This window comes from Nomascus leucogenys, chromosome 21, assembly GCF_006542625.1.
Source record: "Nomascus leucogenys isolate Asia chromosome 21, Asia_NLE_v1, whole genome shotgun sequence".
NCBI lineage: Eukaryota > Metazoa > Chordata > Mammalia > Primates > Hylobatidae > Nomascus > Nomascus leucogenys.
Window position 1 is genome coordinate 7,689,003 of NC_044401.1, and position 14,451 is coordinate 7,703,453.

At 44.6% G+C, this 14,451-nt stretch overlaps 1 protein-coding gene across 1 annotated transcript in view; it reads left to right on the top strand.

The window, feature by feature from the left end:
• Window positions 1-4,936: 4,936 nt before the first annotated feature.
• The window catches only part of USF3 (upstream transcription factor family member 3), a 48,607-nt gene continuing 39,092 nt past the window's right edge, over window positions 4,937-14,451 (top strand). The window contains exon 1 of the mRNA XM_003261822.2: window positions 4,937-5,213. The gene's annotated coding sequence lies outside the window, so the exon portion shown is untranslated. The remainder of the gene's footprint in view (window positions 5,214-14,451) is intronic.

Consider the following 14,451-nt stretch of genomic DNA (forward strand, 5'->3'; position numbering starts at 1 on the left):
TTTTTATTGTTGGTAGAGACAGGGTCTCTCTTTGTCATCCAGGCTGGTCTGGATTTCCTGGCCTTAAGTGATCCTCCCACCTCAGCCTCCCAAGGTGTTGGGATGACAAGCCTGAGCCAATGCACTTGGCAAGCATAACTTTTTTTTTTTTTTTTTTTTTTTTTTTTTTTTTTTTTTAGTGAGACAGGGTCTCACTGCTGTTGCCTAGGCAGAAGTGCAGTGGTGAGATCATGGCTCATTGTAACCTTGACCTCAGTGTCAAGTGATCTTCTCGCCTCATTTTTTTATTTGTTAATTTTTTTGTAGCGATAAGGTCTCACTATGTTGCCTAGTCTGGTCTCGAAGTCCTCGGCTCAAGCAATCCACAGGCATGAGCCACAGCGCCTGGCCCAACATAACTTTTATATGCACTTGGAAACCAAAAATGTGTGTGACTTGCTTTTTTGTAATATTCTCTTTATAGTGGTGGTCTGGAATCCAACCCAAAATATCCCTAAGGTATGCCTGTATTTTGTTTTATTTATTTTTTTATTGACACTCTTAAGCAAATAAAAAGCAAGCTACTGACTGGGTGAAAGTATTTGCACAACACATATCTGAGAGAGAACTTTTATCTGAAGCACCTAAATATCTTTTACAATTCAGTAAGACAAACATATTGATTTTTAAATGGGCGAATTGTTATTATTTTTTGAGATGGAGTTTTGCTGTTGTTGCCTGGGCTGGAGTGCAATGGTGCGGTCTCAGCTCACTGCAATCTCTGCCTCCCAGGTTCAAGCAATTCTCCCGCCTCAGCCTCTTAAGTAGCTGGAATTACAGGCGCCTGCCACCATGCCTGGCAAATTTTTGTATTTTAAGTAGGGACGGGGTTTCACCATGTTGGCCAGGCTGGTCTCGAACTCCTGACCTCCGGCAATCCGCCTGCCTCGGCCTCCCAAAGTGCTAGGATTACAGGTGTGAGCCACACCACCCGGCCAAGAAATGGAAATTAAAATCACAATGAGATACCATTTACACTCACTATAATGGCTAGAATTAAAAAAAAAGAGTGACAATATCAAGTGTTGGCCATGCTGCGGAATATCTGGAGCCTACATATATTGCCACTGGGAATGTGGAAACAAATATTATGACCGCATTGGGTAAAAGTTGGGCAGTTTCTTTGGGAAATATGGAAGTAGGTTTCAAGAGCTGGCCATTTAGGCCAGGAGTGGTTGCTAACGCCTATAATTCTAGTCGTTTGGGAGGGCAGAAGAGAGGACCCCTTTAGGCCAGGAGTTTAAGACCAGCCTGTGGAACATAGACCTGGTCTCTACAATTTTTTTTTTTTTTTTTTTAATTAGCCGGGTGTGGTGGCAAGTGCCTGTAGTCCTAGCTACTTGGGATGCTGAGGCAGATCCTTTGAGCCCAAGAGTTGAGGTTGCAGTGAGCTATGATCACGCCATTGCACTTCAGCCTGGGCAACAGGGTGAGACCCTATCTCTAAAAAAATAATTAAAAAAAGAGAGCTGGCCATTGACTTATTCTATTCAGAAAGCAAAAGAATGGCTTCTAAAGAGAAAATACAAGCCTAACACTTTGACAGAGAAGTGAGAGTTAAAAAGTGACTGGGCGCCGTGGCTCATGCCTGTAATCCCAGCACTTTAGGAGGCCGAGGTGGGCAGATCACGAGGTCAGGAGTTCGAGACCAACCTGACCATTATGGTGAAACTCTGTCTCTAGTAAAAAATACAACAAAAAAATTAGCTGGGTGGTGGCGCACGCCTGTAGTCCCAGCTACTTGGGAGGCTGAGGCAGGAGAATCGCTGGAACCTGGGAGGTGGAGGTTGCAGTGGGCCGAGATGGTGCCACTGCACTCCAGCCTGGGTGAGAGAGCGAGACTCCATTAAAAAAAAAAAAAAGGCCGGGCGCTGTGGCTCACATCTGAAATCAGCACTTTGGGAGGCCAAGGCAGGCGGATTGCCTGAGGTCAGGAGTTCGAGACAAGTCTGGCCAACATGGTGAAACCCCATCTCTACTAAAAACACAAAAAAATTAGCCGGGCGTGGCAGCGTGCTCCTGTAATCCCAGCTACTCGGGAGGCTGAAGCGGGAGAATCTCTTGAATCTGGGAGGCAGAGGTTGCAGTGAGCCGCCTGGGCGACAGAGCAAGACTCCGTCTCAAAAACAAACAAACAAAAAAACCCCCCAAAAAACCCAGCAAGCTACACGAGTCGAGTGGTTCCGAAAGAGAATCAGAGGGCAAGAAAAGAAGAGCGGATAAAGACAGGAAAAGGTGAAGGAGGAGGGCAAAGGCCACCTGGTGTAAACTTGGCTGCCCAGCTCTTTATGCACTCAGGGCAGCATGGGAGCCCTGTCGCCCCGCGCGCATCTACGGTCCTGGCAGCCGGGGACGCGGGGCGGGCGGGGAAAAGAGGGTTGCGCACCCCGCGGGCGCTGGCATCCCCCAGGTACCGCACACAGTGGTTCCTAGGAAGGAGGCGCACTTTGCGCGTTCTTGCCTCCTGGAGCAGGATGGGGGTGGGTAGAGCTGAGTCCGGGGCCTCCCCGCAGCCCTGGCCGCCGCCCCAGGCTCTCAGTGGCCTCCTCCCGCAGTCACTCATCTCCAGTAGTAGGAAAAAACGGAGGTCTTGATATGAAACTGGGGATGCAAGGAAGCACTTATATATCATGCAAATAGTCTTTCAGCACCATTGAAAAGTCTCAAGAATGTGGGTGAAAATCAGATTCACTCTGTCCACTTGAAAAAAATGAACTAACAGCCCTACAGACCAGTTTCACGTGGCCACTATATTTTATCACCAATACAGGTCACTGTAAGCGCTGCCAGCTAGTTTGAAAATAGGACTGGTGTGATTATCTGAAACTGATGTTGAATGGGTAAAGCCAAAAAAAGAAGATCCCTGGGCTTCAGCCTAGGAGTTGAAGACCAACCTGGGCAACATAACGTGACCCCCATCTCTACCCAAAAGAAAAAGTAATTGCCGGGCGTGTGGTTCCAGCTACTTGGGAGGCTGAGGTGGGAGGATCGCTTGAGTTTGGGAGGTGGAGGCTGCAGTGAGCTGTTGTAGTGCCACTGACCTTCAGCCTTGGCAACAGAGGGAGACCCTGTTGTAGGAAAAAAGAAAAGAAAGAAAACAAAGGAAAGGAAAGGAAAGGAAAACAAAGGAAAGGAAAGGAAAGGGAAAGGGAAAGGGAAAGGGAAGAAAAGAAAAAGAAAAGAGAAAAATCCCTGTTTGGGATTTAGGCTACACTTAGGAAATAAGGATTAATTTAAAAAGCTAATATTCTGATCTTTATCAAACAGAAATTGCTCTTCTTTTCTATGTCTATATCGTGCCAGAAATATATTAATGTGTATTTTTAAAGGTGATCTGAAGAAACGGTAAATTCTGTTTCACGAATCATCAAAACTATTTGTTTTTACTTTAGAATTGATGCATTGCAGTTGTTTAGGAAATCATGCATACCCTAGATATGATATTTGTTAACGAGAAATACCTTGTATTCTGAACACATTGGAAATTGTTTCCTATGGCTGAGCATACCAATACTATACAATTTTATGGTGATGTTATTAGCATTGCTATTATGGCTCTGACTCGTAGAATCTTTCTTATCTGCAGCTTTGATTTGGATGTGCCAAGTCTGTTCAAAGGCTAATTAGAACTTCGTGTGCCTAGATGGATGAGTTAAAGAAAATTTCTAGCCTGTTTATTAGTGCCACAGTTTATAAGCAACATTACAGGCCTTCTGTTTCATCATAGCTTTTCAATCTGCTGTACAAACATAAGACTCCGTTACTGTTAACCTTTACCCTTTTGCTCAATGCGATGTCTGCTGCTTCTGTATACAGGCTCAAGTAATTCCCATTATGCCATGCCCTGTGTGCACCTTCTGGAAGTTAGCCCACGGACATCTAAGATCTGGGATATTTCCAAATCTGGTTGTGGAAGGGCTTGGAAATCTATAACCACAACTAGGTGGAGGACACCTGTTTCAGCAGGGGATTATAAAATATGAAGCGAAACCAGGAAAAGGGAGTTGTGATCGCGGTTCCAAGGGCTCCACACCGATCTTGGAGTTAAGGGGCACTCAGGTCTCCATTTCGTGACTCGTGGCCATACCTCTCCTAGATCTAGGTATTTAGTAACCCAGGCTTGAGATCTCAAACCCCATTCCCCAATGTCAAACTTCCTTGTCCCAGCTGGGAGGCCCCCAGGGCATTTCTGAACATGGCCATCTCCAATTCGCAGAAATCTGTGTGTTGTTGCAAATAAAGGATGACAAGAGACTACAGTCTACGAATGTGAGCAGCGTCAAGTCAGCAACAATCTTCCAGTTATCGAGAAGTCGGAAACGTCTGACTCTCTTCTTTCTCCACATTTACTAAGAAGTATCTTCTCACCTTCCTGCCCTCCACGTTGAGGGGCTAACTATTCCGAAAGACTTCCGTGCCCTCTTCCTTTTCAATTTCTCCACTTCCAAACTCCTACTGAAAGACGAAGAAAAGAGACCACAGAAGAAGATACAAAGAAGTTTCTTAAAACACCTTCTTTTCTACGTTCTCAAGGCGTCCCCTTTAAGGAACCAGGCCCACCTCTTTCCCATTCACCTACTGGCTTTCCTTCCTGTCCGTCACTCTACCTTTAAGAATATTTCCTGTTCCTTCAACCCAACTTGCACGCCTCCGCCCCCCGGCCCTCCTCATTGGGCCGCCCGATCACTCCTTGGTTTCCTCTCCGCCTCCTCCCGCCCTCTAGCATAGCGCAACGGCATCCTGTCTTCTTATTGGCTACCACGGCAGCGTTCCCGCAGCCTGATTGGCGGGTTGAGTGACAGAGGCGGGAACGCGGCGCGCCCAGGGTAGGCTGTTCGCTTGCCGAGCTGCGGCCGCGGGAGGGGCGGGGAGGGGCGGGGAGGGGCGGGGGGAGGGGGGCTGGGAAAGTTGAGGCCGCGCTACCGCCGGGTCTCCGGCCTTGAGGGCTCGGGCTCGCAGCGGCTGCGGTGGCCGCAAAAAGAGGCGGCGGGGGCGGGGGGAGAGGAGGGCCTGGGCCCGCGCTCCCCCAGCCCCGGAGGAGCAGGCGGTGGCCGCGGACAGAGAGATTCGCCCAGACGGTCAGACACTCCTGCCTTCCCCTCCTGGGATCATGACCCAGGCGGGGGTCGCCGCCGTCGCCGCCGCCACCGCGGCCGAGACCGCGCAGCCGGCGGGTAAGTGACTGCGGGAGGGGGCCGCTGACAGCCGGGGCGGGGGGCGGGGGCCAGGGCTGCGGGGGCGGCTCCGGGGGGCGGCCCCGGGCTCAGCTCCACCCACCCCCTTCCTGCTCCCGGAGGCCAGGGCTGCGCTAAGTGCGCCTCCTTCCTGGGGACCCTTGCGTGCGGCACCTGGTGGGGTGCCAGCGCCCGCGGCGTGCGCACCCCTCTTCTCCCGCCCGCCCTGCGTCCCCGGCTGCCAGGCCCGTGTGGGGCTCGCACTGCGCCCCAGCTCCTAGATGCGCGCGGGGCGAGAGGGGCCCCACGCTGCCCTGGGTGCATAAAGAGCTGGGTAGCCAGGTTCACACCAGATGGCCTTTGCCCGCCTCCTTCACCTTTTCCTGTCTTCTTCATTCCCCTTCTTTCCTTGCCCTCTGAATTTCCTTCGTGCGGGTTCGTCAGACCCATGTGGCTTGCTTTTTCCCTCTCACCCCTCTGTCGAAGTGTTAGGCTTGTGTTTTCTTTTTAGAAGCCATTCTTTCGCTTTCTGAATAGAAGCAGTGCAAGTGAATGACCAACTCTTGAAATCTACTTTCACGTATCCGGATGAAAATATAAGATTCCTGGACTTTTGTTCATGTTTACAATTTTGATAGTTGAATTCACCCCACTCATTCTTGCAGCTTGTCCTCCCAACCCTCCTCGTTACATTGGGATATGGTCCTTTGCGTTTATTAACTTTATCTGGAAATGAGACTGCATAAACCAAAGTGCAGAATTTCAGCTTCCGTTCTCATAACATTTTTACCATCAAGTAGATACAGTAACCTAACACCACACAAAACAAGACAGTCATGGCCAACTGTGTAGGCAAAGAAGACATTTCCTTACCTATAAACAACGTACAGATTTCTTGAATAAATCTTACGGTGAGTTACATGGATCCTGAAACATATTCCCAGGTTTGCTCTTTTGCAAAGAAAACCAAACAGACAAACCTACTTTTTGAAGGATCAACAGGCTGTCCTACTCTCTATTCACCTTGATGACTTTTTTTCTCTCCCATGGGACTCTTGTTTAACATAGTACAGAGTTGCTGTTTGGGATACATGTGTTGTTTCTCTTTAAGTACTCAAAGTATTTGTTACAAAAGAAGTAAAATACATTGTAATTGCACTTCTGAAAGCAGAAGTAGTGTAATGTATCCATGCAAGAATGAATAGTTAATCTTAAAGCAGTTTTGCTTTAGCCTAAGCCAAGCTTGTCCAACCCCTGTCCAAGGACGGCTTTTAATGCGGCCCTAGACGAGAAGACAAATTCGTCAACTTTCTTTTATTTTTTTTGAGATGCAGTCTCACTCTGTCGCCCAGGCTGGAATGCAGTGGTGTTATCTCAGTTCACTGCAACCTCCACCTCCTAGGTTCAAGCAGTTCTCCTGCATCAGCCTCCTGAGTAGCTGGGATTACAGGTGCATGCCATCAGCCCAGCTAATTTTTATTTCTTTCAGTAGAGACAGGGTTTCTCCATGTTGGCCAGGCTGGTCTTGCATTCCTGACCTCAGGTGATCCGCCTGCCTCGGTTTCCGAAAGTGGTGGGATTACAGGCATGAGCCGCTGCGCCCAGCCTCAAATTTGTAAACTTTTTAAAACATTATGAGATTTTTGTGTGTGATATTTACTTATTTATTTACGCTCATCAGCTATCGTTAGTGTTAGTGTATTTTATGGGTGGCCCAAGACAATTCTTCTTCCAGTGTGCCCCAGGGAAGTCAAATGATTGGACTAAATCTTTTTAAAGATCCTGGTCTAAGCTAAAAGACTTAGGTGTACATAGGTATTGGGTTCTCTCTGTATTTAGGAGTTTTGCAAAATCTGGATGCAGCCTAGAACATTCCCTGATATAAAAGGAGTGCATTGCAGGGATGTAAGAGCAGCTTAGAATTGAAGTACTTATTTTCTAGGTTAGTCGTCTACGGAACATCATGGAAGTAAAATTCTAAGGTTGTAGACCTTACACTCAATGAACCAGTCATGTATGAGAAATTGATGGGTACTTTTCCTATTTTCAGAGCTTAGCCTTGTCAACAAGGGAAAAGAAACACTAAGAAAACTGAGAATTTTAAACTCAGATTAGAAGATAAGCTTCAACAGGCAATCAGCTCAAATTTGTTGCTTATAAACAGGGTCTTAAATCAAGCTTGAGCCTTAATCATATCTGTCATGCTTTACCTCTCTGTTCTCTAGCCCAGTAGTTCTCAATCCAGACTGTACATGAGCATCACCTTGTGTGTCTTTAGGTTTTAATGCCCAGGCCACTTCCCCCAGAAATTCTCTTATTTTTGATCTGGAGTAAAGCTCTGCCATGGGCATATTTTTTAAAGCTCTCCAGGTGATTCTGTTCAGTAGCCCTGGCTGAGAACTCCCATGAGACTACATCCAACAGCTAAGCTTGTGTTCTGGGCTTTTCTAAATCAGGCCTCACTCATGTGTCCAGCTTTCCCCCCACTGCTTTTGCTAAAGACGTTGACCTTTCTCAGGATATGGACATCTTTCCTCTATTCCTCCCTCCCGCCAATAATAGTTCTAATTACACTTTTATGAAAGTTTTCTGGATAGCTTACTCTAGTTCTTAGCGATCGACCCCCTTTGAACTTTTATGCTACATGTTTAAGAGATTCTCTTTAGGCTTACAGTATGTGGCAGTTTAAGTTCTATGTGTGTCTGTTTCATTGTTCTCAAATGTTATGATAAGGAATATTTTATTTTTCGTCTCATCCACAGTGGTTTTCTTTAAGTTGGATTGGTTTGGTTTGGAACCCTTCTGACTCTTCCTGCAACCATAGTTTTAGGTTTGATTTCATCTTAGGTATGTTAGTAGCTTCCTCATACCTTAACTAGCATTGAATTCATGTATAGACATCTGTTTTTTTCATATCTTTTCTTAATTTTGTTAGTAGATTATTTATCTTCCATGGCCCCATAACAGTTTGTACTTGTTTCTGTGCTAGCACTTAGCACATTGCCATAAGTATGTGTTTATATGCCTTCCCCACCATACTGCTAACCAGCGCCTCCATGTTGAGCAACTGCAGGGGGTACCATTCATATATTCTTGAATACCATTGCAACATGGCAGAAATAGAACTCCAGTAACATAGGAACTGTGTTCTTTTTATCTTTGTATTTTTAGGACCTAACATTGCATTTGTGATTACTAGGCAGTTAATAAATGTTCTTAAATGAGTAAATGACTGCCATGTTATATATTATAAAAAGATAGCCATATACATCTTGAATGTAAGTTGATTTGGCATTAATTGATTTTGCTATTAAATATTTTTATGTCCTATACTCCTATTATAGATTTGTTAAAGGTTAGTAGAATCTAAGTGATTGTATTCGTGACAGACCCCTTAAATATGTACTCTTCCTTCCAATATGCACAGGCATATATGTGTCTTGAGTCTTTTACTCTGTGCTGTAAAGGTGTACACTTATTACTCATAAAATATTTGTGGAACTCTTGCTAAGAGAAACGTGGTTAACTGTCCAATTGGATAATTTTTCTTTTTCTCATTAAAATTTCCATATGGGGACAATTGCACTACTTCGGAAGGCCAGATCTTTTAATTAGATCAGTAGGACATGATAAGTTGTTTCTATTAGTGTGCTAATACTGTGTTTTTAATTCAGTTCACCAAGTATTTATTGAGTATTTACCATGTGCCCAACACTGTTAGGTACTGAAGAGAATACAGAAATAGTAAATGGTGGACTCAGCTTATAAGAACTTTTTAGACTTATTGGGAGGATTGTTTAAGGAACTCAATGGAGTATTCATTAGATACTAAATTAAACATAAGTACGTAAAATCAATGATGTAATGATTAATACAAAAAAAAGGGAGCCAGGCGCGGTGGCTCACGCTTGTAATCCCAGCACTTTGGGAGGCCAAGGCAGGCGGATTACGAGGTCAGGAGATCGAGACCACGGTGAAACCCCGTCTCTACTAAAAATACAAAAAATTAGCCGGACGTGGTGGTGGGCACCTGTAGTCCCAGCTACTCGGAGAGGCTGAGGCAGGAGAATGGCGTGAACCCGGGAGGCGGAGCTTGCAGTGAGCCGAGATCGCGCCACTGCACTCCAGCCTGGGCGACAGAGCAAGACTCCGTCTCAAAAAAAAAAAAAAGGAAAGACCAGATATTCTTTCAGCAGACATTTGTTACTCAATTACTGAGTGCTAATTGTTGAGGATACAAACATGAAATTTTTCTTCATATTTGTATTCTCAGTAATATGAATAATATGAATTTTTTTCATATTTGTATTCTCAATAATTAGCACTCAGTAATGGAGTAATAAGTTTCTACCATTTATTATAGTCTGGTGGTGAAAACTAGTAAGTATATAGATTGTATTTCATGTTAAGACATTGAGGAGTATTAGGATGTTTGGGAGTATGAAGAAGGGTATTTAGTCTAACCTCTAAGGTAGGGGTCCCCAAGTGGCCTGTTAGGAACCAAGCCGCACAGCAGGAGATGAGCTACCCTCCTGTCAGATCAGTGGCAGCATTAGATTTTCATAGGAGTGCGTGCCCTATTCTGAACCACATGTGCAAGGGATCTAGGTTGCGTGTTCCTTATGATGACCTAATGCCTGAGATAGATGCAACAGTTTCATCCCGAAACCATCTGCTCCACTCCCTGTCCATGGAAAAATTGTCCTCCACGAAACCAGTCTCTGGTGCCAAAAAGGTTGGGACCACTGCTCTAGGGGTCAGAGAAAGCTAATTTAAAGAGGATAATGAAGAGTTCTCAGGAATTCCTTAAACAGGAGAAACCAAAGAGAAGGAGATAGGGAGAAGAAATTTGTGGTGTCACCACTATCTACTTCTGTGTCATTTGAGGGACCCATTTCTCTTTGGTTATAAACAATAGAAATTGAATTTGGCTAACTTAAGCAGCACATGGATACTGGATAAACTTACAGAAAGAAAGGAAGATAGAATAATGAAGCCTTGGGAAGGCCAGGAAAACAGAAGCTCCCAGAATCACAAGGATCCATGGGGCTAACTCAGCCTCAGCAAGACATCCTCCAGTTCAGGGAGTCTTACTAGTTAGCCCCATGCCCACCCCAGAGGTGAGCCCATGTTTGATGGTCCTATCAGATTTCAGGAGTGGGACAGAGAAGATTTCCAAAGGAAAGGCAGGATATTATTGTCAGAAGGCCAAAACAACAGATTTCTTACAAAGTTCATTGGATTTGGCAGTGTGGAAGTCTTTTGGTGAGCTTGGTTTAAGCAGTTTTAGGAATAAAAGTCAGGTAACAGCTGGTTGAAGAGTGAATAGGAAGTGAGGAAGAGGGGGTAGTAAGTATAAACAACTTGTTCAAGAAGGCTGGTGGTTGGGAGGAAGAATGGGGACACCTATAGGGAGTTGCAAGATCAGGAGAAAAATCATTTTAGGTTTTTACATGGAAAAAATTGAATAAGGATTTATTTTTATTTTTGTTGAGATGGGATCTCACTCTGTCTCCCAGGCTGGAGTGCAGTGGTGCGATCTTGGCTCACTGGAACCTTCGCCTCCTGGGCTCAAGCCATCTTCCTGCCTCAGGCTCCTGATTAGCTGGGATTACAGGTTTGCAGCACCACGCCTGGCTAATTTTTTTAATTTTTGGTAGAGATGGGGTTTTGCCTTGTTTCCCAGGCTGGTCTCGAACTCCTGAGCTCAAGTGATCCACCTCCCTTGGCCTCTCAAGTTGCTGGGATTACAGGTGTGAGCCACCGTGCCTGGCCTTGAATAAGGATATTTTTAATGGAAAGGCACTAAGAGAGAAGGCGGGATTAATAATATACGAGAGAAAAGGGATATTATGTAAGAAGTTTACTAAGTAGCGAGAGTGATAGAGTCCAGAGTATAGGTAGAGGGTTTAGTTTTGCTAGAAATATTAGGGAAGATTTTATACAGGAGGATAGACTTGCACTGGACTTTAAAGGGTTGGTAGGATTTGGATAAAAAGAGCAAAGTGGAAAGGTCATTTCAGTGGGAAAATAGCATAAATTTAGCACAAAGTGAAGTAGCTGATAAGGCGCACAGGGATAAACCTGTCTGAATAGAAGAGGAGGGAAGGGTAGATGGCATGATTAGCTAGAAAACCAGCTTTTATGTGTGTTGTGAGACCTGCCAGTGAAGAAGGTACAGTCATGAATGCCAAGACCTGAAGTTTGGATATGATGCAGTAGATTGTGGGAAATAGTACTGTAGAGTCTGAAGCAGGAGAGGACACGGTAAATACGGTGAATTGAAAAGACTGATGAGACACTGGAGTATAAAATCCATCAAATGGGAGAAAGGCTGAGGGCAATAACAAAGACTGCTTAAGGCCAGACATGTGTAAAATGGGGCCTAATCTAAGGTGGTCATAACAAAGGGGAAGAGATGAACGTTATGAAAATAATTGATAGGATTTGGTGAGAAGATATGAAGATTATTTTTGGGTCTAGAGCCAGGTTAAACTTTTGGTGTCATTGATAAAATGGAGAACTTGGAAATAGATCTCTTAAGAGAAAAGGGAATTTAACACATTCCAAACAGACTTGTTAATTTGTTCGAAATGCAATGTTCTGAAGAGAGCTTTGCCTAACCAAAGATTAGGAGCAAAGTCAGAGTTGAAAGGTAGCTTTCTTACAAAAACATAAAGGCTTTTTGCACAGAAGCAGTTTAAACCTTTGTAGGGAAAAAGCAAACCTGAAAAAGAGAAGAGAGCGTTGAGCCTTGGAACTCAAAGGAGAAAGAAAAGCGTTCATGTTAGAGAAAGAGGATGCATAATTGGAGAGGAGAAAGACAACCTAGGAGAGAGAATTTCAAGAAAGAGAGAGATCAGCAGCCTCAAATCCTGCCAAGAGGAAAATGACCTATAATTGGTGAAAAATAGCCCCTGACCTCCAAGGAAGCAGCTTCGGTTGGCTGGAGCAGCCAGAAGGTTTAGGAGAGATTGGCCAAGTTGGAGAGGTGAGAAGTTTCACAGGAACATGAGGAGAGAAATAGACTTGTAGGCAGAAAAGGCAGTAAGTTCTTGTTTAACATGAGGAAAATCCTTGCATTTTGGAAGGAGAGATGGTTAAGAGAGAAAATAGTGCTAAAGAGGAAAGAATCAAATATAGTTTCCCTTTTCTCAGATCAAATAATTAACTTTAAGAAGTCCTGGAGACCTGAAAGGATAGATTTATAGGATTTACAGTAAATGTAGAATCCAGTTAAGGAACTTGGACCAGATGACTTCCATCTTCTCAGTAAATTAAGGGGGAAATGGAAGAAAGTCAACTAACATGTATTGAGCACCTGCTATGTACCAGGCACTTTGCTAGATTGATAAAATATATCATCATGTAAACTCGTAACAGTCCTCTGAGGAGTTGGTGAGACTCTCCCAGTTTTAAATGTGAGGATGCTGAGACTCTAAAGGGTACTTATTTCAAAACCAGATAGCCAGTACCTGCTAGCTTTGAGATGTGATCCTAAATCTGACATCAAAGGCTATTCCTATTTACTATACAGTTTCATTTATTGATGTGAGGTGAAGGGTACGTGGGGGCTTGACAGCATCTGTTTTTTTTGTTTGTTTGTTTTGTTTTTTTTGAGACAGAGTCTCCCTCTGTTGCCCAGGCTGGAGTGCAGTGGCACGATCTTGGCTCGCTGGAAGCTCCGCCTCCCAGGTCCACACCATTCTCCTGCCTCAGCCTCCCGAGTAGCTGGGACTACAGGCTCCCGCCACCACGCCTGGCTAATTTTCAGTAGAGACGGGGTTTCACCATGTTAGCCAGGATGGTCTCAATCTCCTGACCTCGTGATCCACCCGCCTCAGCCTCCCAAAGATCTACGCCTGGGATTACAGGCGTGAGCCACTGCACCTGGCCAGCATCTGTATTAATGACTGCAGTGGCTATGCTTTGGAATCATTTCAGGAGTTTTGAAAAATTGTTGCACACTACTTCACTCACTCATTCCTTCATTCAACAAATACTTGTTCATTATCCACTATGTGCCTAGCATGATGCTAGGCACTTAGAGTACATCAGTGAATGAAACACAATCAAATACCTGCCCTCAAGAACACTACATCCTATATACTGAACCAATCTCTGGAAACGAATTCTGTTACTTCTGATGAGTATTCAGTTTTCAGAACCACTGCTCTAGGAGTAATTGATGAGAGACAGACCAGGTTTGCTGCACGTGAATTCAAAATGGGCCTTCTGGCCAGGTGCAGTGGCTCATGCCTATAATCCCAGCACTTAGGGAGGCCAAGGTGGGTGGATCACAAGGTCAGGAGTTCGAGACCAGCCTGGCCAACATGGGGAAACCCCGTCTCTACTAAAGATACAAAAAATTAGCCGGGCGTGGTGGCGAGTGCCTGTAATCCCAGCTACTCGGGAGGCTGAGGTAGGAGAATCACTTTAACCCAGGAGGTGGAGGTTGCATAGAGCCGAGATCACGCCATTGCACTCCAGCTTGGGTGACAGGGTGAGACTCCGTCTCAAAAAAAAAAAAAAAATAAAAAGTGGGGGCCTTCCCTGCAGATGTCACTCAGGGCCATTCAGTAACAGAGGAGAAAACATTACTGGCAGGTGATCTTATATCAAGGGACTAGCATAAGACCAAGGAGTTAAACTTTGAATTAGCTGACCCTGGAGTCAGTTTTGCAGTTATACTACAAAGCAAGCTTATTAATGATTATAATAATATTTTACATTTGTATAAATTTAGCTATACTAGTTTCAGAAGACCATTGTTCATTCATTAAGCATTTGAGTGACACATTGTGCATGTATTGTGCTAAGCCCTTGGGATAAAAGGACAAAGTTGTTCCTGCCTTAAAGGACCTTGGATGTGTATGATGTCAGTTGATCCTTAAAAGAACTATGAGGAGTGGAGTTAGCATTCTGGAACCAATTTATATGGCTATTAGGGTTGAGGAAATTAGTAAAAGTAATTGTAGACATTGGGAGCCAGATTTCTCACTGTCAGAAAGATATTACAAATAAGCGGGGGGGAAGACTGTACTGAGCCCTGTGGTGCTAGATTAGAATCAGAGATGTAAGTATAAACTCATGCTTATTTTAATATAAATACAGATAGATACAGAGGCAAATGTAGATCTATGTCTATACATGGGTTAATAGACATACATTTATTTAATAGCTCTGTCTGCTGAGAAGGCCTGGAAGCAGTGACACTCCAGTAGCAATGAAACAGGCA